Here is a 26,455-nt window from a genome sequence, read left to right on the forward strand (position 1 = left end):
TATGACAAAGTAGTTACAGCGCATTATATGTTGTTTTTTTCTTGCTACCTTTGGAGAAGACTAAATATAACTATCCCAAATAGATGAACGTTTGGCCTACATGCTAAAAAATTTAGAATAAATAATCAAAAACGGAGGGGCAATATTTTTTCTTTTGCCACTAGTTCTCACATTCAATAACAGTTTTATTTGTTAGCTATTACAGTTTACAAAGTGCTTTTTATAATTTTCTCATTTTTTCCAGTGGTGAGGCAAGAAGCAATCAAAATTTATTTCTGTTAAAGAAAAGAAAGGCTGTTTCTCAACTGAGGCCAAGGTCATACTGCTGTGAGTCACTAGTATGGGATTTTAATTCTTAATTCTTTGAGATAAATCATATTATTCTTGTCACATCTACTTTAAAAAGTTTGTTTTTTCCTGGACTAAATTTCTCCCACAAGTTTTCATCAATAAACAGTAGGAGAAGATATTAGTTATTTAGTTATCAAATCAACCCCTTGTCTTTTGACATAGAAAAAGACGGAAAAGAAAAAGTGTAATTGTGTTAGCCTTTCTTTGTGGGTTATAATTTCTAACTCTTCTTTAATAAGCTTAGGTGAGTCTCATTTCATCATCATCTAGCTAATAGAATTTATAGTAAGCAGGGAGATAAGGTTACTTTATTATTTTTTTCAAAACCAATCTTCCACAATCTTTCACAAATAAGATAATTCATGTAGAAAAAAAGGAACAATTGCGGGTATAAAAACACTGCTTCCTCATAAATAAATGAATAAAGAAACACAACAGTGGGGAAATCATTATATTTTGTTCTTTCATAATAAAGTACAGTGAACTTTAAGTTCCCAGTAAAATATGTTTAAATATAAATTTGGCAAGCATAGTCTTCCGTGTGATTGTGCTTTCAGTGCTATGGTTTTAAAGTGTAGTTTATTGTCAACTTTTAAAATTGGGAATTTTATAGTCTTGGAATTCATTCCTAAATATCTTCTAGTATTGTTTGGCCTAATAAAATAATGGCTATTAAAACATTTCCAATAAATAAAATTGAAAATAAGAGTTAAGGATAATAAGTGACTGCTTTATATTTCATTCCATTGTCTAGCAACTTTAGTAGGTATTTGCACACCCTACATAGTAGATATTATTATCTGTCACTTGATGTCAACTAAATCACAGGGCTAAGAAGTTAGGCAGCTCCTCCAAAGACCATGCAGCTCTTGCTGAATTCAGGAAAATGACATAATCTTTTCATTTCATTTCATTTATGTTTCATGGAATGTATTCCATTTTTCCCCCCACTTTAGCTTCCCATCTCTTTCCTGTGGTTCATGCTGCAATTTTCTATCATCCATCCAAGCTAAAAACATAGTTGGCATTCATTCCATTGGAAAAGTTTTAGCCTCTTTTGTCTTCTTCATACTGATAGAATGTATAGGGTATCCTTATACTAAGAGAGAATGTCCTTTTCAGGCAATCAGAATATGAAACCTTAAAAGCTCACACCATTTTCTTCATGCATTCACTTTCATCTTCTGCATTTTATCATAGACTTCGTTCCACAAAGAAGGTTACCTTCTGAGCCACCATTGTTCCAAACATAGGATGACTCCTGATAATATATGAAAGCGAGAAGCTTCCTCAGCCTTGTGATACTCAGATGAGATCCCAACATGCTAGAATCCATTGCCCAGCTACGGTTGCTGGAGGAGCTCCCGATTGCTGCATGACGTATACCTAAGGGTTTGCCAGTCACAACAGACCTTCAGTTGGGAAAGATTTTTTTCAATTATTGTCACCTATTTTCTAGATTAAAAATATATTGTTATTATTAAGATGTTCCCTAAAGAGGTTACTATTCACAAGTCAAGGAATGAGTACATTTGGGTTTTTTGGATATTACCTCTTCTTACAATTTTCTCCAGTTTCTCCCTCTCATTTCTGCTCATAAGTGATGTAGTATTTACTGAATACCATGATTGCATTTGCTTCCCCTTCCTCTCTTCCTGCCTATCCCTCCTCATTGCATCCCTAAAACAAACACAAAAGCAATAATAATAACAACACTACAACTACCACCACCACCAACAGTAGCAACAAAAATCCCCACGTCTTCTTTTCCTAGAATTCATTTCAATGAATCCTATTTTAAATGTTCATAGAAGTTGTATATTTGAGTTCCTTGAGGAGGATTGTTTTATGAGAATTGTAGTAGCAGTAGTTTGAATTTTGAGATTGGTCAGGCATAGATTTGAGTCACAGCTTCCATTTCTACATTCATGTGACTTAATTACTTCAAAACTCAATTTACTAGATTAATTTAGGACTCGTAATTATTTAATAGATCTCTCAGGAAAATTGGAAATAATATATGGAAGCTCCTTAGAACTGTACAGACACATACCACGTATTTAACTAACAGAGAGCAGTTATTAGTAGGATCTCTTAAGAAATGTATGCTAGGTCAGAGAATAGTTACTTCTTTCAGACACTGATTACACAAGAAATATACTTAATATACTTATTAAAAGACTCAAAAGTACTCACACCTCTAACTGCAACCCTCTTAATTGAAAATTAATCTTCCTTAGCCTACATTGGTAGATCATGCTAACAATCCTAGCTAAGAGGGTGAAATCTGTCAAATCCAGGTTTGAAGCCAGCCCAGCCTCCCCCCCAAAAAAAACAAAACAAGAAAAACAACAACAACCTACCCCCCCAAACCAAAAACCAAAAAAACCAAAAAAAAACTTTCTGCTCAAGGCTAGTGCTCTACTACTTGAGTTACAGCACTATTTGTGCCTTTTGTTGTTGTTGTTTTGGCAGCTAATTGGAGATAAAAATCTCATGGGAAGCAAGAAAGTTTCAGGCTAGCTTCCACCCAAGGGTCTCCAAATCTCAGCCCCCTGAGTAACTAGAATTATAGACAAGAGCCACCAGCGCCTGGCTTGAAATAATTTTTTAAAATATCTGAACTCTTACTTGCAGTTATTTTGTAGGTTTGGTGAGAGACAGCATTGATGTTATTATCTGTATGAAGGTGACACATGCAGAGTGACAGGAAAGGTGTGCTCACTGTAGCCTCCAGGGGCTCAGGTGCTGGGGAGTCAAGGTGGTTTGGGCAGCTGAAAAGAATGAAGAAATGGGAAATGGGAAGGCAATAAGGAAAATAAAACTGAAGAAATGGGACACAGTATCATATTTGGTGGAACTTTCCCAATTTGAATATCCTACAAGCACCTACAACTCATTGAATTAGCACCTCAGCTACAGCACCTTCTTCATTCCCAAATACCTTCTCTATGCACTCTGCTCTCTTTCTTCTGGGAGTTCCTAGAGCTAATGCGCATCCAAGTTTTCATTTTAGGATTTGGTCAATTATCCATGATTTCACCTGGTAGCTCCAGGACTTTAATAGATCTCATAGTGCTACTGATTCTTCTAAAGATTTCTCAAAGCACCTCTCTCCACTACAATTGTTCTGCAGCCTAGTTCAGGCTGTTGGAATGTTGTCCCTGCAAGATGAAAACAGTTTACTAATTAACTCTTCTCTCCAAATCCAGTCATTCTGTCAGGCCCCAATCAGGAAACAGAGTGACATATGTACTGTACACATGCTATCCCTTTTTCTGTATCAAAACAATGTGTGGTTTCTTCCACAAGTGCTGAGCATTGGAGTAAAATGCATGCTCTCCACACAGTGCAGTGTCTGGATTCACAAAACTGTTGATGGTGAGCTCATGGCGTCACCTCAGGGTGAGCCGACAGTCGTTTCCATGGAGAACTTGGAGCAGTAGAACATGAGAGGTTTTTTTCCCTTTTTTCTCTAAACATTATTAATATTTTCTTAGAGATCCCCAGATACAGAGCAATATGGAGCAATATATATACTATAAATGTATATATACATATATACACATAACATATATATATATATACATATACATATATATGTCAGTCCTTGAGCTTGAACTCAGGGCCTGAGCACTGTCCTTGGGCTTTCTCAAGGGTAGAGCTCTGCCACTTGAGTTACAGCACAACTTCCAGCTTTTGTTTTTCCATGTAAGTGGTACCGAGGAATCAAATCCAGATCCTTGTGCATTGCTAGGAAAGCATTCTACCAGTAGGCCAAACTCCCAGCCAATATTTTGTTATAATAAGCAACACTGGTGACCATTCTTTTTTTTTTCTTTTTTCATTGTAATTAATAAAAGGGTTACATGATATTTGCCAGATAGTAGATGTATTGATTCACATATATTGATACCCTTTCACATGTCTTGGTCCCCATTTCCCATTACCCTCCCCTCCACACCCCCCCCCCCCCGTCTTGGTTTTCCCCCTTGCCTATCCAATTTCAAATAACCAAATACAAATAAATCCAATATATCAGATAACAAAGTGAGATACTGTAACAATATGAGATAACCAAGGGACAGCAAAAGAGATGAGAGATAACATAGTACATTAAGGACAATAATCATTCATTGTATGGCTTTTGTTTCAATATCCACGAGGTCTTTTCAATTAGCTTCATACTGGTGACCATTCTTGCAATTATATATTTGTGTGTTCTGGCTATGGACCTGTAACTTCACACTTATATCCTTTAAAGCCTTTAATAGTAATTGCCTAATTCCAATCTTAACTTACATTACTAGATACATGGGGTACCTCTCCCCTTCACTGCTGTCAAATAATTTTTCATGCATTTTTATTCATATTTTGAATCAAAAGATTTTTCTGACAAAGAACAGAGAGGTGTATGATCAAAGAGTAATAGCACTGTCATGAGAGATTGTCTCATTTGGAAGTTAAAGAGATGGTCATCAAAACAGGGTAAGCATTTAAGAAACTCTAAAAATTAACAGTCATATAAAAATAAGTTAAAAATTACAAATGGGAACCATGGAAACAAGATGACTTGAATGGAAGATGATATAATATATAATATCTGCACCTGGGTCACACACGTTCAGGGCCCCTGTGAAAGAATTCCATTCTGATGACTTTTAGCTTATGTAACAGTTGGAAAAAGAAAAATCTCAGAGACAAGATAAGAGATAAAAGACAGATAAAATGTTACTCCCTGTGTAGGAGTGTGTGTGTGTGTGTGTGTGTGTGTGTGTGTGTGTGTGTGTGTGTTCAGGGTTTGGATTGTCTCTATTTGTATATATGTTAGAGTGGGTAACAGGAGAAAGAATAATGGAAGAGATTGTATAACAAGTTCAATTAAACACTTATTTTGAAATTGCAGGATGCTTTCCTCTTTCTGAAGTGATCACTGGAAACAAATACAGCAGGTTGGAAGTGGAGGTACATGCCTTTAATAACAACTTCTCAGAAGACAAAGACGGGGATTCCACCAAAGCTCGTGAGTGCACACCTAAATGACCCCGTGTCAGCCTGAGAGATGCTAAGGAGAGACACTCAGGGTAGCGACACCATTATGTAGGCATTAGTCCCAACTGTTTTTACACTGTCCCTAACTACATAACCAGGCAGGATGGCGAATGGACTGGGAATGTCAAGGTAAGCACTAAAGCCCCATCAACTGTGGGGAGCACCCACCAACCTCATCCCCAAGAGGCTAGTGTGGGGGTGATGTCTAAATGCTCAGAATCAGGCTTTTGTGGCTGAAAGTCCATGTTTTAATTACTACCTTTGCTATGGTGTTATAAGGTAGGACTATTATTTTCTCTGGGTCTTCTGTTTTACCAGGTGCATGGAGACGTCAGCTGAGCTGCGATTCAGTGGAGTAAGTCACCCACGCAGTGGTAATGCAGCGATAGAAAAGGCTTCTAAGCTTGCAGTCTGCTCATCACCCTTCCTTTTTCCTCTGCAAAGCACAAGGACTTCATCTTTCAAATTCACATGCATTTCAGACTACTCTCTAGACGCTTCTTCTTTTTTTTTTCCCTCCTTCAGGACAGTCTTTAATGTTCACTGTATTTATTCCAGGTTTGCCTGTAGGAAAACATCCTTGGGAGAAGGAGAGACAGACTTGGAGGCTCGCCTTAGGGCCTGCACTACCAATGATGCTTCTGGCTACAGCAATCAGATCACATGCAAGGGACAGCATTGCTCACTTCCAAAGAGAAAAAGTTTCTTTTGCTGAGTAAAATGTATCCATGCAAGTACAGATTATCACATAGCCTTTCCTATTGTTTTTCTGGCTCTAGCATATAGAATGTAGGAAACAGTATCAACTCTCTGTTTTCTTTTTCCAAAGCATATTTGATAATAGGCTCACCCTGCCAATAAATTGTTTGGACACATATTAAACCATTATAAAAATAAGAGCATTCTGCCTGGCAAGACAGCTACTTTTATCTCCTTTCCTTTCATTTAATTTCACTCTTTTCTTTTCCTTTTTCCATCCTTCCCTCCTTCCCTCCCTCCCTCCCTCCCTCCCTGCTTCCCTTCCTCCCTCTCTCCCTTTCTTTCTTCCTTCCTTCCTTCATTCATTCCTTCCTTCCTTCTTTCCCTCCTTCATCTTTTCTTCCTTCTTTCCTTAATAGCATTCCTTTTTTCTTTCTTTCTCTTTGAGATATGGATTTGCTACGTAGTCTTGGATAGCCTCAAACTCCCCATACACTTGTTTCAATTTTCCAAGTGCTGGAATTACCACACCTGGCTAAGACAACTAATTATAACTATATGAGAGGTCACACCTTTAGGGGAAAGGATTCCTATATTATATTTTAAAGTCAATATAAACCTTATTCTAAGCTCTGAATTTCACAAGTATATTGTTGTATACAAGCCTAAAGGAATCATTATTCCACAATCAAAAATATAGCAGAACGAAATCCAGGCAAAAAAGTAAAGAACCAAATTGAATCTCTTTATGTCTTAACAGCCTGGAAGCACTGTCAAGACATGAAAACACCTCTTACCTTCCTAGAAGCTTAGTTTGTTAAGTATATAGTGAGCCTAAAGAGAAATAGGAATTATGGCAGTAAAAACTCCATCTCAAAAACTCATAATAGGATGAACTATTGAAAGAGCTCTGTTACTTTAGAGAAAAAGTAGACCACATACATCGTGGCCGTTATAACCAATTCACTTACAAAATAACATCAATGAGCCCAACATTGTTTTGGATACAACAACTTGATCGACTGGGCTAAAAATGGACATGTTTGCGAATCTCAGATGGACTAGATATTATGTTAATCACTAGATATGTATTTTCTCTAATTCTTATAGTAATCTTGGGAATCAAAAATTATTGGCCCTGATATGGAAACATGAGCTTTATCTTGAGTGATTGGTGTTCTTAATGTACTATGTTATTTCTTTTCTCTCTTGTTGCCCTTTGGTTAATCTCATGTGGTTACTGTATCTGACTTTGTTACCTGGTTTATTGTATATACATATATTTGTTTATTTGAAATAGGGAAGAGAAGGGTGAAAATAAGATGATTGGGAAGGGGTGGGGGAGGGAAATGGGGACAAAAACATGAGACGGGGTATCAATGTGTGAGAAGTAATACACCTTCTATCTGGCAAATATAACTGTAACCCCTCTATATACTACAATAAAAATATAAAATAAAGCAAAATAAAAATAGAATTGTTGGCCCATTTCATATCTAAAGCAACTTTGGTTCCAAACTATGCTTAAATTCTCCACATGTGAAGAAAGTATGTAGAATAACCACAGAATAACCACATCTCTTTGGTTGTCTCTGAATGCTTGAATATTAAGTAGGATATACCTTGATGGAAAAACTGGGTAAAAAAATTGGGTAAAGCAAAATCAGTCATCTGGACATAAACAAAAAAACATTCTGTAATAGTTAAGAAAAAGAAAGAAAACCTGGAGACAATTGCTTGCTGAAAATATTCTTGATATAGAAAAACAAAAAAACAACAAATTTGTAATAATTGGTATATGTCTAGGATTCTCCTAGCAGAGGACCACAATTGCTCAGTAGTTAAGTACACATGACTATATAAGATGATGCTAAGTGAGATGAACTCCAGGATATAGACAGGAGAGATTTTTCTTTGTGGTTGTTGTTTTTCAAATGTGGTATGTGAAGTTATTTATTCCTTTTTTTGTTATTTACTTTTTAAAAATTTTATTGTTGAGGAGATGTACAGACGGGTTACAGTTACATTCATCAGGTAGTGGGTGCATTACTTCTTTAATGTTGTTACCCATTCCTATGTTTTTCACCCACTTTCTCTTCCCCCACTCCCTCCTACTCATCTTGTTTTTCCCTTACTTTCACTCTTTCAAATAAACATATATAAAATATCTAGAAAGTCAGATGCAGTAACAACATGAAATAAAGAAGAATGAAGAAAAGAAGAAAAAAAGAAATGGCTTCACATAGTACATTAAGAACAACTCCATATCCTGGAGTTCATTTTGCTTAGCCACATCCTATATGGACATATGGACATAGCTTTTGAGCTATTATGATCCTCTGTTAGGAGAATTCTTTTTCTTTCTTTCTTTTTTTATTAAATAATTTATTAACACTGATTTTTACATCATATTTCAAACGACGTGTTTAACAAACAAGTATTCAAGAAGGGAATCTCTATATACGATCACTAGCACTTAGATTTTTAGAACATAATCAAAATTAGGCTGAGGGTTTGTATGTTATAGATACATATTAATCTATGTAATAAAACATTATGTCTATAGAGTCATAAGATTTTATGTCTATGCAGTTGTGGTTATATTTCCAGTACCATCCCATAGCATTTGGTATGCAACTATTGAGTCCTTGCTCTTGTAGTGTTTGGATCTAATAGCCACATATTAAGGATACCATGCACCTTTTGTTCCTTTGATCTTGACTTGTCTAACTCAACATGATTCGCTCTAGATTCATCCACTTCCCTGCAAATGCCATTATTTTATCTTGTCTGTTGGCTATGTAGAATTCCATTGTGTATATACACCACATTTTCTGTATCCATTCATCTGCAGCAGGGCATCTGGATTGTTTCCATCACCTGGCTATTGTGAATAGTGCAGAGATAAACATAGCTGAGCAGGTGTCCTTATCATATCTTGGGTGGTCAGGACAGACGCCCAGAAGTGGTATGGCTGGATCATAGGGAAGGTCTATTTTCAGTTCTTTAAGAAACCTCCACACTGCTTTCCAGAGTGGCTGAACTAGTCTGCATTCCCACCAGCAGTGTAATAGGGTTCCTTTTTCTCCACAACCCCACCAGCACCTGTCATTGTCTGAGTTCAAAATCTTGGCCATTCTTGTTGGGGTAAGGTGGTATCTTAGGGTTGTTTTATTTGCATTTCCTTTATGACCATGGATGATGAACATTTTCTCATATGCTTTTCTGCCATTTTAATCTCTTCTTTTAATAAGTCTCTCTTTAGTTCCCTTGCCCATTTAGTGAATGGCTTTTTGGATTTTGAGGGGGATTAGTGTCTTGAGTTCCCTGTATGTACTGGATAGTAAGCACGTGTCTGATGTATTATTTGTAAATATCTTTTCCCAGTTGGTTGGCTGTCTTCCTACTTTTGTGGCTATGCTTTTATCTGTGCAGAAACTAATTTTTAGGTAGTCACATTTATCTAGTCTCTCTGCAATCTGTTGTGATCCTGTGATTCTGTTCAGGAATCTTTTGCTTGTGCCTATGAGTTCCACTGTCTCTTGTTAGGCGAATTCTTTTTCTTTTTTGCCAGTCCTGGGCTTGGGCTCAGGGTCTGAGCACTGTCCCTGGATTTTCTCAAGGCTAGGGCTCTACCACTTGAGCCACAGCACCACTTCTGGCTTTTTGCTATGTTTGTGGTATCGAGGAATCGAACCCAGGTCTTCATGCATGCTAGGCAAGCACTCTACTACTAGGCCAAACTCCCAGCCCCATTGTTAGGAGAATTCTTAACATACACTTATTGTTACAAATGAAGGAAACCATGAAGCCTATGCTTCTTTGGGTGTGGATTACTTCACTTAATATGATTTTTCCAAGTCTTTCATTTTCCTTACAAATGGAGAAAGGCCATTCTTTTTGCTGGCAGCATAGAATTCCCTGTTGTAAATATACCACATCATCATGATTCATTAATGTACTAAGGGGCATCTGGGTTGATTCCATATTTTAGCTAACATGAGTAAAACTGCAAGGAACATGGTTGTGCTAGTAGATTTAGTATGGCCTTGTTTCTGGATATTTAGGTAGATACCTAGTAGTGGGATTGATGGGTCATATGTGAAGTTATTTCTTAGCTCTTTTTCCCCCTGTTTTCCTAGTTTATTCCCTGTTGTCACTGTATCTGATTTTGATACCTGATATATTATATGTATGTTATCTGAATTAGGAAAGGGAAGAGGAACAACAAAATGGTGAGACAAAGGACAATGGTGAACCAATGCAACAGTGATACTCACAAGACAATATGTGGGAAATGAACTTTAGAACTAGGAGGGGGATGGGAAAAAGGAAAGTGGGAGTAACACATAGGAGGGGTAACAACATCCAACTAGAAATATACTCACTACCTTATGTACATAACTACAGTCAGCCTGTACATCACTCTGACAATAAAATTAAATAAAAAACACACAACATTTTCTTGATCCATGGATCTACTGAGGAGCATCTGGGTTGGTTCCATATCTTAGCTATGGTAAAAAATGTTGCATTGAACAGCAATGTGCTAGTAGCTTCAGTATGGCCTTATTTCTGGACATTTGGGTAAATGTCATTCTCTGCTGCCATCATAAATAATGACATTGCCCCATTTGTAAGGAAATGGAAAGACTTGGGAAAAAATCTTATTAAGGGCCAGGAGTTTGGCCTAGTGGTTAAAGTGCTTGCCTAGCATGCACCAAGATCTGGGTTCGATTCCTTGGTACCACATATATAGAAAAAAAAGCTGGAAGTGGTGCTGAGGCTCAAGTGGTAGAGCTCTAGCCTTGAGAAAGTTCAAGGACAGTGCTCAAGCCCTGAGCTCAAGCCCAGGATGGGCAAAAAAATAAAAAATAAATATCATAAAAAATCATATTAAGTGAGGTAAGCCAGACCCAAAGGTTTCCCTCATTTGTAATAATTAGTACACACTTATGATTCTCCTAACAGAGGATCATAATAGCTTCAAAGCTATGTAAATGTGGTCATATAGGATGAGACTAAACAAAATAAACTCTAGGATATGGAAATAAGAGCTTTATCTTTGTGATTGTTGTTCTTAATATACGGTGTGAAGGGCCGGGAGTTTTGCCTACTGGTAGAGTGCTTGCCTAGCATGCACGAAGATCTGGGTTCAATTCCTTCGTACCACGTACATAGAAAAAAGCCAGAAATGGTGCTGAGGCTCAGGTGGTAGAGCTCTACCTTTGAGAAAGACCAAGGACAGTGCTCAGGCCCTGAGCTCAAGCCCAGGAGTGGCTATCTATCTATCTATCCATCTATCTATCTATCTTGTGTGAAGTTATTTCTTTTCTTCTTTTTTTCCCCTTATGGTTAATCCCATGTGATTACTGTATCTGACTTTGTTACCAGGTATATTGTATATATGTTTGTTTGTTTATTTGAAATAGTGCAGGGGGAAAACAAGATGATTGGGACGAGGAGAAGGGAGAGAAAGGGGAACAAAAACATGAGAAGGGGTACTCATTACCTGACAAATGTAACTGTAACCCCTCTATACATTATCCTCACAATAAAATAAAATATAATTAAAAAGAAAAAAAACACAAGGAAGATAAAAAGCTAACAAAACTGCTCAGAGCTAGGTCTGTGTTGTTCTTACGATATTCAGTTACCTGAGATTGGGGGAACTCCAATCTCCTACCCTTCTGATTCTTCCTTAGTTTTCACTTTTCAGACACTTGTTCTAGAAAGCTGCTTATTCTCTGTGTCCGAACTCAGGACTCATTAGTGATTCTCCCAAGCAGAAGATACAATGGGAAAATCCCCATGGCAAGTATACAAGACTACTACAGCATCTTATTCCTCTAGCAATATCAAATAATCTTCCACATTTCCCTTTTCCCCCAACCCTTGAATAGAAACAACAACAACAATCCTTTTGCATGGTAAAGATTTCACTGTCAATAGATGTGAAAAAGCTAGACATATTTGTCAAGCTAGTCTGAATTATTATCTAGATTTTTACGAAATGTCTCCTGTTCTAATCAAATTAGATGATTTTTCAGATAGAATTTTTTATATTGAATTCTGTTAACTAAGATATGTGATTGGAACATAAATTTTTCTCAGTATCCACAGGTAAGAGACAAAGACAGAGAATGAGCTCATGTCTGGTGCTGGTTTTCCAGGATGTAATCCATGAAATGCTTTGGCTGCTATCATTGACAGAACATGTAGCCATTTGTTGGTAGGCAGTTAGTGTTGACCAAGTTTCAAGATTTGTTTAACTCTCATCATGATGTTCCAGACATGAGATCACCTGATAAATGATTCTTTGCAGCATCAGATTGGCAGGCCAAACAGTCTGTTTTCTTCCTTAGAGGAACAACAAAGACCAATTTGTCCCTTTCATTCTTCACATGCCCAATCTCATCAACTGCTTTATCAGACTCTTTTATGTGGAAGCTGTGAAGATACTGCGATGCAAAGCAGCATCAAACATATGTAATCAAGATTCCAAAGTAGCTTCTAGCTTCATTGTCTTTTCAGGATTACAGCCTAGAAACCTTTCAAGGGATACCATGGCCCCTCACGAGGACCCAGGCTTCACCCTGTGTAAATGATGTACAGCAGAGACACTAAAGAAGACAGATGTTTGAAGCTGTCATTGAGCTTTGCCACGACACTCTGTGGACAGCTCCAAGTCTTTTCTGTCTTGTTGAAAGCCACCAGCAAATCATCATGAAAAGTCATGCACTTGAGTCACAGTGCTATTATTTTTTTTCCCCAACTACTCATTCACTTGCTAAAACACAAACAGGGACTTCACATGTAGATGTTTCTGACAGCAAACTAGAACACTCAGAATGCAGCACAATGAGAGAATGCAGCACAATCATCCATGGTGACTGGCTTTCTAGTGAACCAGGTTCAGCTCATCTGGATGCTTTCTCATCTTTGTCACAAAAGACACCAAAACCCTCTTATGGAGATCTAGGTATTTCTCACTTACAGGTCTGAAGATTGAAGATGATCATGAAAGTAACATACGTAGTCACACAGACAGAAAACACTGATTTGACAAGTTAGAAGATCTTTAAAGTGATGTAAACATTTTTGGGGGAAAATAATTTGGGTAGGCAGTAAACATCCTATTTCTATAAATTAGGATTCTAAGCTGGTTTTGTGTTGGTTGTTTTTACTGTCTTTTTGTTGTTGTTGTTTTTAAGACATGAAATACTACAATAGGTTTATGGAAATATTTTCCTTAAGAAGTCACACACACATGCATGCAAACACACACACACATATTTACACACAGAGCTTACATATTTGCAATGTAGAGTTAATCTTGACATATGATTGGGAAAAGAAAAAACCCTGTCTGTGATTATTAATGTTATGATTCATCTCTTTTCACTTGCATTTCCTGTCTGAAAATTGAGATGACAACAAATATGCTTTCAGCACTATACAAATGGAAATTTTGTTGGCCTTCAACTTATGCTACTGTGATGGGACTGTGCTCTGCTCTCAGGCCTCCATTTTGTTGTGCACTTATTTAGAGCAGTCCACAGCACTTACACTGGGCCAAAGGATGTGATTTTGTACTTTTCCCATCCGTGTAAATATAAGAGATTTTGGAAGTTTGCTCTAAATGACTTGATAAATTATTGCCACAGAATATCTTCGGTGGTTTGGATAAGTGATCCCTAAAAACTCTATGCCAAAGGCTTAGTCACTAGTTTTGGAGGTGGTAGAAGTAGTGTACAGTGACAGGAGAGGAAGTTAGATCACTGAGGACTCATGGCTATGAGGAGATATTGGGACCCCAGTCCTTTCCTTTCTCCCATTTTCTAGCTGTCATGGAAGGAGAGAATTCCTTCACCATCCATTTCTTTTATTTTACATTTTTTTAAAATTTTAATGTATAGAAGGGGTACAGTTGTATTCACCAGATAGAAGGTGCATTATTTCTCACACATTGATATCCTTTCTCATGTTTTTGTCCCCATTTCCCACATCCCAACCCCTCCTTCATTTTTCCCTTTCTTCAGATAAACAAGTAAACATGTATCTAATATACCGAGTAACAAAGTGGGATACTGTAACAATAAGAGATTAACCAAAGGGCAACACAAGAGAAGAGAGAAAAACATAATACATACAGTCACTTATAATGAGGCTCTTGTTTCCATGTCCTGGAGATCCATTAATTTGGCCTCATCTTATAAGGCCTTATGTATCTAGCGTTTGAACTATTGTAATCCTCTTCTAGGAGAGTACTAGATGTGTACTAATTATTACAAATTAGGAAAACCATTGAGCCTATATTCCTTTGGGTCTGGTTTACTTTATTTAATATGATTTTTTTCAAGTTTTTCCATTTTCTTACAAATGGTGCGATTTCATTTTTTTCTGATTTTGGCATAGAATTCTATTGTGTATAAATACCACATCTTCATGATCCAATCATTTGCTGAGGGGCACCTGGGTTGATTCCATATCTTCGCTATTCACCATCCACATCTTCTGTGATGTACTTATTTCATTGCTAGGGGACCCCAAACACAAGATCAACCCTAATTCGAAGCACCATCCCCCAAACTATTAGCCAAAAAAAATCAAAGGCTACTATTCTCTATATTCCATGTCCCTGGATTTCTACTCCTTGTGGAACAGTTAAATTTTGACACATGTCATCTTTTGACACATATCAGATCGAGCTAGCCTTTTCCTATTATGCCTGTCTTGTCCTCCTTTCCTGTGTGATTTTCCTTATCACTACTTACTTCGTCTGGGGAAGTGTGAGGCGCTTCGGACTAAGTACCTCATTCTGATTTACAAACTACATGTGGCAGTTGAAGGTAGAGATACTGAACAATATTAACAATGAACTACTCTGCCTAAGTATGTTGGCTTGAGAGAGGAGAATGCAACTGAGGGCTCCACTCTCTTTTAAAATGTGTTTACAATCTGTTCTTGTGGTCCTGCGGCTGTTTTCCTTTGCAGAACTAAAATTCTGCCTCTGCCATGTGCTTCCTTCCCTCTCTTATTTCACAATGTAAGCTATTATTAAAAGTACAGCAATGGACGAAATCAATCCACTCACTGCAGTCAGATTAATTCTACTCTAGGAGATAATTATCAGGTCTCGTGGGAATTTGTTTTTAAATGCAATTCATAATGATGGCTCTCTCCTCTGAAGATGCTTCATCATGTTTAATAGAATGTAATCATAACCCATGTTGGGATGCATGCTAGTTTATAATCTATCTCCTAAGAGGAAAAGAATTGGGAAAGTTAATTATATCTAATGGCCCTTGATCTCCCAAGAGGAGAGCCCTTCCCACCTAACAGAAAACAGTGGTTTGAGAAGTTAGGAGATCTTTAAAGTGGTTTAAACATTTTTTTTTAAGGTGAGTGACCCGCTAGTGTGGAAATGAGACACATTTAGATTCCCCTATTCTTTAAAAGAAAGACTGGCATGCTGAGTAAGGGCCAAAAGCAATGGTACAAAAATGAAAAAGGAGAAAATAATTTTAAATTCCAGATCATATATGCTCTGCAAATATAGATTTTTCACTTAATTATGGCAACTCTCCTGAAGGTTTTACATATTGGCAAATATAGCAGATAATGAACTATTGATCTAGAAGAAGTTCAGGAAATGTAGAGTTTAACTAAATTGTCTATTTTCTCTTAGAAGATACATTGATCTAGTAGCAGAAGGTGGGGAGGGGAGCAAGCTATTGATCTACTCCAAATCTCTCTGACTCACACCAATATTAGAAAGGAAAACAACTGAATACATTGTATCGAAGCCAAGTTTGCAGCTAGAAAGTAAGCCTGTGAAGGTAGAACTTGTGGGTCTTATCAAGTGTGATGGCATTGTCATGATATTGTGTCTTGGGAACCCTTTTTAATTTTATCTGTGTTACATGTAAAATACAAACCAACCAGCTGGGTGCTGGTGGTTCACAACTGTAATACTAGCAACTCTGGAAGCTGAGATTTTAAGTCAGCCAAAGCAGAAAAATCTGTAAAATTCTTATTTCCAATTAACGACCAAAAGGTCGTACATGTGGTACAGCACATGGAGTGTAGGGAGTGAAATGGACTGCAGTAGATATTATCTCACTGAGAAGAAACAAGCCCAGGTACTCTTTCTAGGGTGTTGTGTTTTCTACTCATTTCTGAAAGAGGTAGGTTGGGACCAAGTTATTCTTGGGCTTGATTCTTATGAGATATAGAATACTCTATCCCAATGTTTTCACACAATATTATGACTCAAAGGTTGCAGAGAAGTCTTCAGTAAGGAGAAGAACTCTGCAGTGAGATGACAAATGGAAGTTCTTTGTCTCCATTACAAGGTATTTTAACCTGTTTTCTTAACAAATGCTCATGGCACAGCTATTTACACACCAGGAATAGTATTCCCCATTGCAAGTTCAAAAGATGAATTGGACATGAAAGAACCATGCAAATTGAGCTCACATCAAAAATAATAATAAGCCCTACAACATATTACTTCCTAATGCTAGAGTAGAATGAATATAACAGAATGTCAATCACCAAAGAAATTTCCCTCTGATCTGAGTAGGCATTACCTTAATTCATCAGAAAGGCACATCATTCCTCATATATCCAGGTGAGATGTATGGAGATATGGCCTGCATGACTCCTTGAAGGTGTTTTAAGCCATCGAGTCTGTTTGTAGCAGGAACTGCAGACGTTGATGAAAAGAATCGAAGTAAGGTTAGATGAATAGAAGGTACAAGAGACTTAGAAATCCAAAATCAAAGTTCAGTACAATAGAACACCAGAAAGAAGCTACTTGAAATGATAGGGTGGGGTCAAGGGAAGAGGGTAGACAAATGAAGAGGAAAAGAGATGGGAAATGATGACAAGAATCCAATGTATACCCTACAACATTAAGGAGAATAAGAGAAGGGATGGGTAGGAGAAGGATGAGTGAGAATGTGGAAAGGGGTAACGTTGTTTAAGATATATCCATAAACTGATTTGTTAAATTGCTACTCCATTGTAGGACTTACTTAAAGATAACAGCAATAATAACAAGAATACTATAAAAGGGGCACATGTGCTAATCAAAGGAGTTTGGGATTTGTAAAAGGCAATCTTCAGGAACCAGTAAGGGATTTAAAAGGGCCACTGTCATGAGTAGACATGTGCTTTAAATAGAATTCTAGACACTTCTACGCAAGGTATATATGTGGGGAAACAAAAACTGAGCAGGAGGAACATATGCCAATGAAGAAAACTTGTAAGAAAAACAAAGCAAAAGAAAAAAATGCAAGTCTGAAAAGCAGTTCCTCATTTGTTGAATCCATGTGACAGACCAGTTGTAAGCCAAGTGTGTTATACGCATTGCTTCAACCCATCATTAGATCATACCTGTGGAATTGGTCCTGATGCCCAATACAAAGCCCAAAGCGCTAAGGATTTAAACAAATCCACTTCCTTGACTGAGATTATGGAGGTGTTGGTGACAAGAATGCAGATTCAAATCTGACTGTAGGAGCATCAGGCAATATTTACAAGAGCAAGAGTAAGAATAACTTCAAGGACTGTTCCACCATTCATCAAAGGAAATACAAATAGTGATGAGAGTGTGGGAGGAAAGACGACCAGAACTTTTGTGGATGTGCTGAATTTGAGATGTCCAGAAAAAAAAAATCCCAAACATCTACAAAACCTGAGAGATACTGAGGTTTAAGTGGTTTGGTTAAAACCGTAAAGTGCTCTGACGTACACATAATGCATAACTTGATATTGTTTCAGAAGCTTTATAACCATTTTTTGCCAACTAGGCAGTCAAAACATTCTCTCTTACTTGGGATCTTTTTCAATAATTATAGCATTGCTAGGAACATTTACCATTCCTTATAAAGCAATGCTTTAAACTGGTGTTTAAAATATACTAACAGACATTAAATACTATCTGTAACAATCCACATGGTGTTTCTTCAGAACTAGAGATGTGAAAATGTAGTCAAGAAGTGGGAATTCAGTCTATGACCATATTAATGAATTGTCATGCTTTTACTTGCTCTAATTTAAATGTTTTCCTTACATGTTTTTGTTAGTGCTATTTTTTCAATTTTATTTCAAAATTAAAAATAATTCTATTTATTTCAACAAAGAATTATTTTTCTTTTTTATTTTGATGTGGGCTCTAGAGCTTGAACTCTGGGCCTGAATGCTGCTTCTGAGCCTTTTATTGTTGTTGTTGAAACTATCATTCTCCTTGAGCCACAGCTCCACTTCTGAATTTTTGACAGCTAATTGGAAATAAGAGTCTTACAGATGTCCATGTCTAGACTGGCTTCAAAACTTGATCCTCAGATCTCAGCCTCCTAAGTAGTTAGGATCTCAAGTGTGATCCACCATTGCCTAGCTCAAAAAAAAAAAAAACACTTTTCAAAGGTAAAAGGTTGGGGGGGGAGAATAAGGAGGAAAGATGATAACTAAGTGTTGTGATAGCTTTTACTCGCAATGGCTGGACTACAGCTCTGCTGAAGCTTTATTCTGATGGGAAAACACATCACAGGTCATAGATGCAGAACTATTTCTTCTTTTTTTTTCCTACAACAGCCATCACTTTGGAAGAGTTGGTCAGACTCCCTGCAGCATTGCTGTTAGACACATGAGAGTACAGGGAGAAAAATCCAACTAATTATGATAGGAAATCCACACATATCTTTCAATAGACAGTAATAGTGATATAGAGAATAACAACTTCAGGCAAGAAATAGAAAGCAAGTTCCTCAAGGCTGACGTGGCCATTTTACATAAGACTGGAAAGGAAGACTTCACAGAAAAGATCACATAGTGAGTGGAGACCCAGAAAAAAAAAAAAGAAGGGCAACTTGAGGGAAAGGAGCTTATGAGAATGAGGTCCCTGAAAGGGGGGGTTTCAGTAGACAAGTCACCAATATCAAGTCCATGTATTTTCATAAATAGTATAATTTTACTCATCTGCTAGACAGATTAGCATTGTGATATTTGTAAGGAATGGGAAAGGCCTGGAAAAAAACATTCTGTTAAATGAAATAAGTCAGACTCATAGAGGCAAAGGAGGCATGATTTCCCTTACATCGGGAAGCTAGATTTAGCTTATCAGCTCATAACCAACTGGGCACTTGTGGCTAACACCTGAAATCCTAGCTAGTCAGGAGACCGAGATTTGGAGATCGCAGTTCAAAATCAGTCCCAGAAGGAAAGTCTATGAGATTCTTATCTCCATTAACCACCAGAAAACTAAAATTAGTGCTATGGCTCAAAATGGTAAAGTGCTAACCTTCAGCAAAAAACTTGGGAATACTGTTCAGGCCCTGAATTCAAGCCCCACAACAGACAAAAATTAAAACTAAAAAAAAAAAAACCCTCACAAACAAATCATAAACAAATATGTTGGGTTGTAAGCAAGTACACACAAATGTACTAACTGAAGTATTAGAGATTTAAGGGAGAACTCAAGTAGCATAATTTCTTAGAAAAGCAAAGACAAAATTCAACAAAAATGAAACATCAGGAATTTGGGACTCAAAAAAGGTAGGATGGTGTTAAATTGAAGGGGGTAGATGAATTTAAAAGAGAAGAGGGGGAGAATGCAATTTTAAAATGCAAACTATACCCTACAAAATTTAACAGTGAAGGAGGGGATGGTAGGAGAGGGTTGGAGGAGAATGTTGAAAGGAGCAACATTAATCAAGATTCATTTTCTTCATAAACTGCTTTGTTAAATGGCAACTCCTTTTTACAACTACTTAAAGATAATAAAAATAATATTTGATGATACTTTCACAAGAGAATTATGTTTGTCTTGGTAACATCTTTTCAAGAGCAGCTTTATTTGAGACATTAGATTTCAAAGGATTTTGTTGATGTGGCAAGGAATAAAATAGCATGAATGCCGTGGGAATGGTAATATGGAAATTCACCTGTCAAGAAATTTTATAAACTCAGCTTTTCTAGATGCTAACACTAAGCAATGCAAAACAGATTTGGGCTTCTTTATTAAACAGATTTTTAAATACAAACCTAAAAATAGATTTGGAGTGGGTTCTTCTAAGTTTTTTTTTCCATTCTTGATTGAGCAAATTATTTTCATAAAATGATAGTCTATGGGAAGAAAAATTTATGCTTCACCACCAGTGTCATGAGGAAAATGAATCGAGCAACAAACTTGTTTGTTGAACAGAGGTTTTTGTGGATACTGCATTCTTTTTTCAGTTTATTCTCAGTACTCAAAGAAGAGAGGATATTTGGACAAAATTTCCAGAACCCAATTATGAATTTGTCTAGTGTTCATTGTTCTGGCTTCTTGATATCTGAAATTTATCATTCAAATTATCATTCAAATATCTATTTAATAATTGTCAGGAGAGTTTGTCTTTCCTCTCTTCACATTTCCAGTGACTATCTTGCCAGACTTCCAGGTCACCTAAAGCAGAAGTCTCTTTGCATATACTTCTCTTCCATAAAATAAACGATTAAAAAGAGGGAAAAACAAAACAAAAGTAAACTAAACGCAAGAACAAATTTTAACTCCTGTTGGATGTCAAGATTTTTGTTGTTGTTGTTGTTGTTATTTTCTTTGCCCCTGAGCTTTTGTGTTCAAATCTACCACTGTAACACAGAAGCCACAGATCCACTAATGGCTTTTCCTGGTACTTAATTGGGGATAGAAATCTCATGGGCTTTTCTTTTCCTCCTTGCTGCAAACTGCTATTCTAAGATCTCAGCCTCCAGAGTTGATAGGACTATAGGTAGGAGCCTCTAGCCTTCCAGCACTATTTTTTGTTTGTTTGTTTGTTTTTGCCATACTGAATTTAGTCCAGATAATAGATGTCAGTAACTGATAAGAAAGCTCTTTTTTGTGTGTGTGGGCTCAGTGCTAACATAGATTCTAGTCACTAAATGTTTACACATGAGATTTTTAACATGTTTATTTGAACTCAGCCTGGCCACTATCTCTGAACCTCTTTGTGCTAGTGCTCTGCAACTTGAGCCACTTCTGCCCTTTTCTGGGTAGTTTATTGGAGATAAGAGTCTCACAGACTTTTCTGCACAGGCTGGATTCAAACCACAATCCTCACGTGTCAGCCTCCCGAGTAGCTAGGATTACATGCATGAGCCACTGGTGCTTGGCTCAAATGCTCTTACTAGCATATAATATATAATATTTATACATCATATGACTCATACCTCTAAAGGTCAAGCCAAGTAATAATTATAATTCCCAAGCAGTAGCATTAAACACCTCCACATGGCCTCAATCTAATGTTGGCATTTCATTTGGTTGATAACTGGATCATAACTATTTATTGTGAAATCCTTGAATGTACTCAATGGCCTGTTTAGAGTCTATTCAGCTTATGTGATGACCAAATGGAGCCTGAAACTTTATTGCAAAGAAGATGTAAGCATTATCCATTATAATTTAGGAACGAGTAGCACCCAAATGGTAAAGATTGGAACAGCACAGCCTTGAGACAGGAACAGCCAAGCCTGCTACCACTACTCTTAATCATTGTCAAGCATGCCTGCTGTTCTTGCACTTCCCTTAACTTTTTATTAGCAGCTGCTGGGCCTCTCCACAGACTATGTTGGCAGTCTGCACAGCAGTTCTCACACATATCATTTCTTTTAATCCTCAAAACAACCCCAATGAATTTATTGTGATGATTACTTGTATATGTGGGAAACGTGGACTGATTAAACAGACTCGAAGTAGTTAGCTGACTAAACATGGTTTTACTTCTCTCAGTACAAAGCAAGTTTGTTGAGTTTTACTTGTCTGCCCAGTATTCACTGCCCTTTCCAACTGAGAGAGACCAGGGGAGGGTAGCCATACCATGTGTGACACTGAGGGTGCAAAGGCCCTTCCTGGGTACATTCTGCAATCAGCAAGGCCTCCTCTTCTCAGTGAGTGGCTTGGACTAATAAATTAGTCTGTTATCTTGAGCGACAAGAGTGATAACATAAGGGAGACTGAAAAAATTAAAAGTAAAGGAATGCTAAGGATACATTACAAACTTGTTAAGGGTTCTGGTCACAAAGATCTAATATATTTATATGAAACACACATGAGTATAGATTTATAAATCAGGCTAACAAATTATAATTCAAAATATCAAACAAGTTAGTACACAATGTTATCTAAGATTAGAAACAATGCTACAATAAAATAAACAATTTAACGGGCAGTTTGGTAATATAAAAATACATTTCACTTCTTGTCTATTGACAAAATAAATGTGCCTTTGTAAAGGCCTGAGTTTAAATTGGACATTATTTATTCCTTTAGAGTTACCCAATGAACTCTAGAAGGTTTGTTTGTCCCCTCTAACCTGGTAGGACTCAGCTCTCTTCATCCTGTAGGTCCTGTCTTGCTCTGTACATGGTTTATACTTCACAGGTGGACATCCTGGCATCTAAGGATTAAGTTTCATCCATCCAACAAAATTTTTCCTTTGGCTATCCAAGCAGAACTCTAACCTTGCAAGTACAGGTATGAGTAGAAAAGGCCCAGGAAAGCCAGGGCCATAATTTCAGGAGCATTTTTATAGGAATCTATATGACTCTACACAGAAGATTGTCTCAAATGTAGAAATGAGCCTATCCATTTAATTACCTAGACTCCCAGCTCATGGATATGCTCCTCTCCACAGAAGGAAAAAGGAAGCCAGTAGAAAGGAGCTTGAGGATATTCACCTTTGAGAAATGATCAATGCTTTGAAAACAGATACGTTTCATTAGATTGAAACCTTGTACAATATAGGTGTTTATTTAAGCATCACATGATATGCCTTTAAATATATGCAAGGAATATTTTGTTTTATTTTTATTTTTGTGCTGCTCCTGCGCATTGAACTTATGGCCTTTTATTGTCCCTGAGATGTTTTTGCTCAAGGCTGAGGCTCTACCATTTGAGGTAATATTCTACTTCTGTCTTTTGGGGGTTAATTGGAGATAGGAGTCTCATGGCCTTTCCTATCTGGGTTGGCTTTGAACTTGTAATCCTCACATTTTAGGCTCCTGAGTAGCTAGGATTACAGGTGTGAGCCACTGAGAGTTGGCAATAAATGTAGGCTTAATATTTTTAGGTATCCTCTAAAAAGTAAACAAAAAGTAAAATTCTAAAATAAAATAGCCCAAATCAGTTCACAAACATATAGTAAAGGCTTTAAATATCATTACAAATTTGTAACATGTGAGGATGTAATTATTCTTTTGCTTTACTATATAGATATTAATTATCTGTACTTGACTTGCAACAGTATCCCATGCTTATTTTTAATCACATTTTGATTAAGAGTTGGTCATTTTCTATTAATTAAAAAGCAATAAATATTCTTCCACTTGGACCATATAGTTCCTACTAGAAAAACTGATGAAATTTGCCTTTTAAAAGCATATTTTAATAGCTCTATAATAGACTCATTGTAGATGTCTCATTTCATATGTCAATTTTTGTTATCGTAAAGATGACTTTTCTCTTCATATTTGACAGAACTCAAAGAAGGACCTGTGATATGAAGTGGTGCTGGTGATGTCATGTTGAATAAATGCCATGTGGCAAACCATTGAATCGAATGTTCAAAGTAAAGCTTGCTGCAGAGGAAATAGCTCTGGGAGGATACTTTGAAATCTGTAGGTGAAAGAATGTGCAGCTATATTTTATGATACGAAAATGGCATTCAACCCCCAGAGCAACAAACTTCAATACGTTTGAGACATTAGTAAAGCCTGAGGAGCAGAAAGAGTGAATTTGTTTTCAATATGAATTCTGCACGCATATACCAAAGGTCTCAGTTGGATTTGCAGAAAAATCTTGTTCTCAAATGGATAAAAGTGTGCAAACTTATTTGAATAAAAAATAAAAAAGAAAACAGAAAACACATATATCCAAAGAGCAGTGCAAGCTGGCTAGAACAGATATTTTAGCAAGTCCAGAAATAGCACCCAGGGAATGTGGAAAGAATGAAGTTTTCATTTGATATAGATTCTAAGAATCTGTATCACAGTCCCCTGTGGCATCAAGGCCAAGACTGGCTGAGATTCAGATCTAATCTTGACGTCTATAGAATAGACGAAACAGATGACATGGCTATCTGAAGGGTTCCTAACAAATCTGAGCAAAGAAAGGGTAGGAAATAAAAAAAGAAAAAGTAAGGTATTTACAAGGTTGGTTTACCTCACCTGAACTCTGATCCTTTCCCATGTTCACTAACTAGCTGTTTGATCTTGAGCAAATAGTTCTTTGCCTCTGTCCTTGACCTTTCTCATAAGTAAGATAAAGACAGCTACCTCCTACAGTGATTGTGTAGATTAAATGGAATCACGAATGTACAATAGGTGCTGAAGATAATAAATTGTGCACTTTTTCCTTGCCAAGCATTTTTTTAAATACCTTATACTTGTTAACTCACTGTGAGATCTGTAAAATTTCTTATGATGCTCATTTTATTACTGACATGATCATTTCTTGAGTTTCAAAAATCCATTTAAAAGTATATTAACTACTATTTTCTTTACATGTTACTAAAAGCCACTTTCAAGCAAATTCTAGTAATGAAAGTAATTTAAGCTGAGAATATATCCTGGCCTTTTCATCTAGCTGACACAATCTTGGGATAACATGTGAACAAGCAGGAGTGGGTTTCCACCAACTTGACTCCATCCTTCAGGAAATATCCACAATTTTACAAGACGCAAGGACAAGACTGAAAGTCCTGTGATACAGCATGTAATACTCCCTTCCGTTTTCTTGAAAGCATCTTTTCTTGAAAGCATCTTTGCTTTTTTGATAATAGGCATTTGTGTGGACCACCTTGGGGGAAAGAAAGAAGTTGACTTGGTAAGAAATGATAGAAGAGTTCAGTCAAAAGACAGAAAATTCCTCCCATGTGCTTACATATATGAGAAAAAATATGGTCATTTGTCTTTCTGAGCTTGGCTCACCTAACTTAACATGATTTGTTCTGGGCTCATCCAGTTCCTTACAAATGACATCATAATATTCTCTCTATTGGCTGTGTAAAATTCCATTGAGTATAAGTACGATTTTTTTGTATTCACTCATCTATTTGTTAGGTACTTCTTCATTCAGCTATATACTATTAAGCATCACATGTAACTAAATATATGTAATAGATGTAATTGTTCTTGTCCTAATACTAGTAACTCAGTATTAAAGATTTAGATTGTATTACTATCTCTCAAGGAAACAACTATATTCTTAGCCTCAGAAATAATTCATAAATTACTCTATGGTATGAAAACAGTATATGGGTATGATAGTACTAGTTAACTTTTGTTATTGAGAAATAGATAATTTTATATACATATGTATTGATAATGTATATATGCATAATATGTGTGTACATATTTACAAATTATATACACATATACACGTACATATCCATATATATATACATACATGTATACACATTCAAACACAAAAAAGATGTATAAAATACTAAAAGTTGCAGGCTGAATGTTGAAAGTCATTCCTTTGTAGTATGCCATTATATGTGTATATATATATATAAATATAAAATCAATGTGCTCTGACATGAAAAACTGAATAAATGTGTTATCCAAATCTTCAGATAATTAGTGTACATTATTACCTAGTTGGCCTTTAGAAACCTAGAATCAAGAAACTTATTTCTACTGTAAATCTATATTGGCTTCTTGTTCTCAGTCAGAGTCATTAGTGAAAGCTGGCCTTAAACAGCATGTAAACTCTTTTAACAATAATTTAATAACATATCTCACCATGACATAGCACTTGAAGTTTGTTTTCCATTTAAATATAAATACTAATTAGGTCGCTAGGCAGCTAAAATGTTAAGTTTTAGATAATAAACATTCTTTTAACAAGAATATGAAGTCATTTTAACTGGAAGACAGAAGATGTAGATTTATCAAGAGCACCAGTAATTTTTTAATAATCTCTTTGATATGTATTGACATTTTGGATATTTAAAATATGTATGTTTGGTTTCAAATTTACTAACAGATCTATCAATCAAGTTTTTATAGTAGTAGTTACTATTCTTTGTAGTGTTCAAATTTTCTTCAGTTGTATATTTAGTAAGTTCATACTTCTGTATTTAATATTTATAACTTGAAATATGAAAATAATCCATTTATATACATTCTCTATCTATCTATATCTATATCTATACAAATGTCTACATACATATGGTGTACTACAAACACAATCTCTTTATGATGTAGTTGTGGTAGTGGTGTTTGAACTCAGGACTTTGTGCTTGCTACACATACCCTCTATACAACGTGAGCATGCTTCTAGCCCTAAATACACAAG

General features: G+C 36.4%; 1 long non-coding RNA gene across 1 annotated transcript; it reads right to left on the reverse strand.

Moving 5' to 3' along the window:
- Positions 1-1,961: 1,961 nt before the first annotated feature.
- LOC150049239 (uncharacterized) lies at positions 1,962-16,773 on the reverse strand. The gene is made up of 3 exons (XR_016539007.1): positions 16,698-16,773; positions 2,983-3,125; positions 1,962-2,031 (listed from the first exon to the last, which is right to left on the reverse strand). It is a non-coding gene; the product is annotated as an uncharacterized LOC150049239 (long non-coding RNA).
- Between the last annotated feature and the right edge of the window lie 9,682 nt (positions 16,774-26,455).

This window comes from Megascapheus bottae, chromosome 20, assembly GCF_031878675.1.
Source record: "Megascapheus bottae isolate mThoBot1 chromosome 20, mThoBot2.hap1, whole genome shotgun sequence".
Lineage (NCBI taxonomy): Eukaryota > Metazoa > Chordata > Mammalia > Rodentia > Geomyidae > Megascapheus > Megascapheus bottae.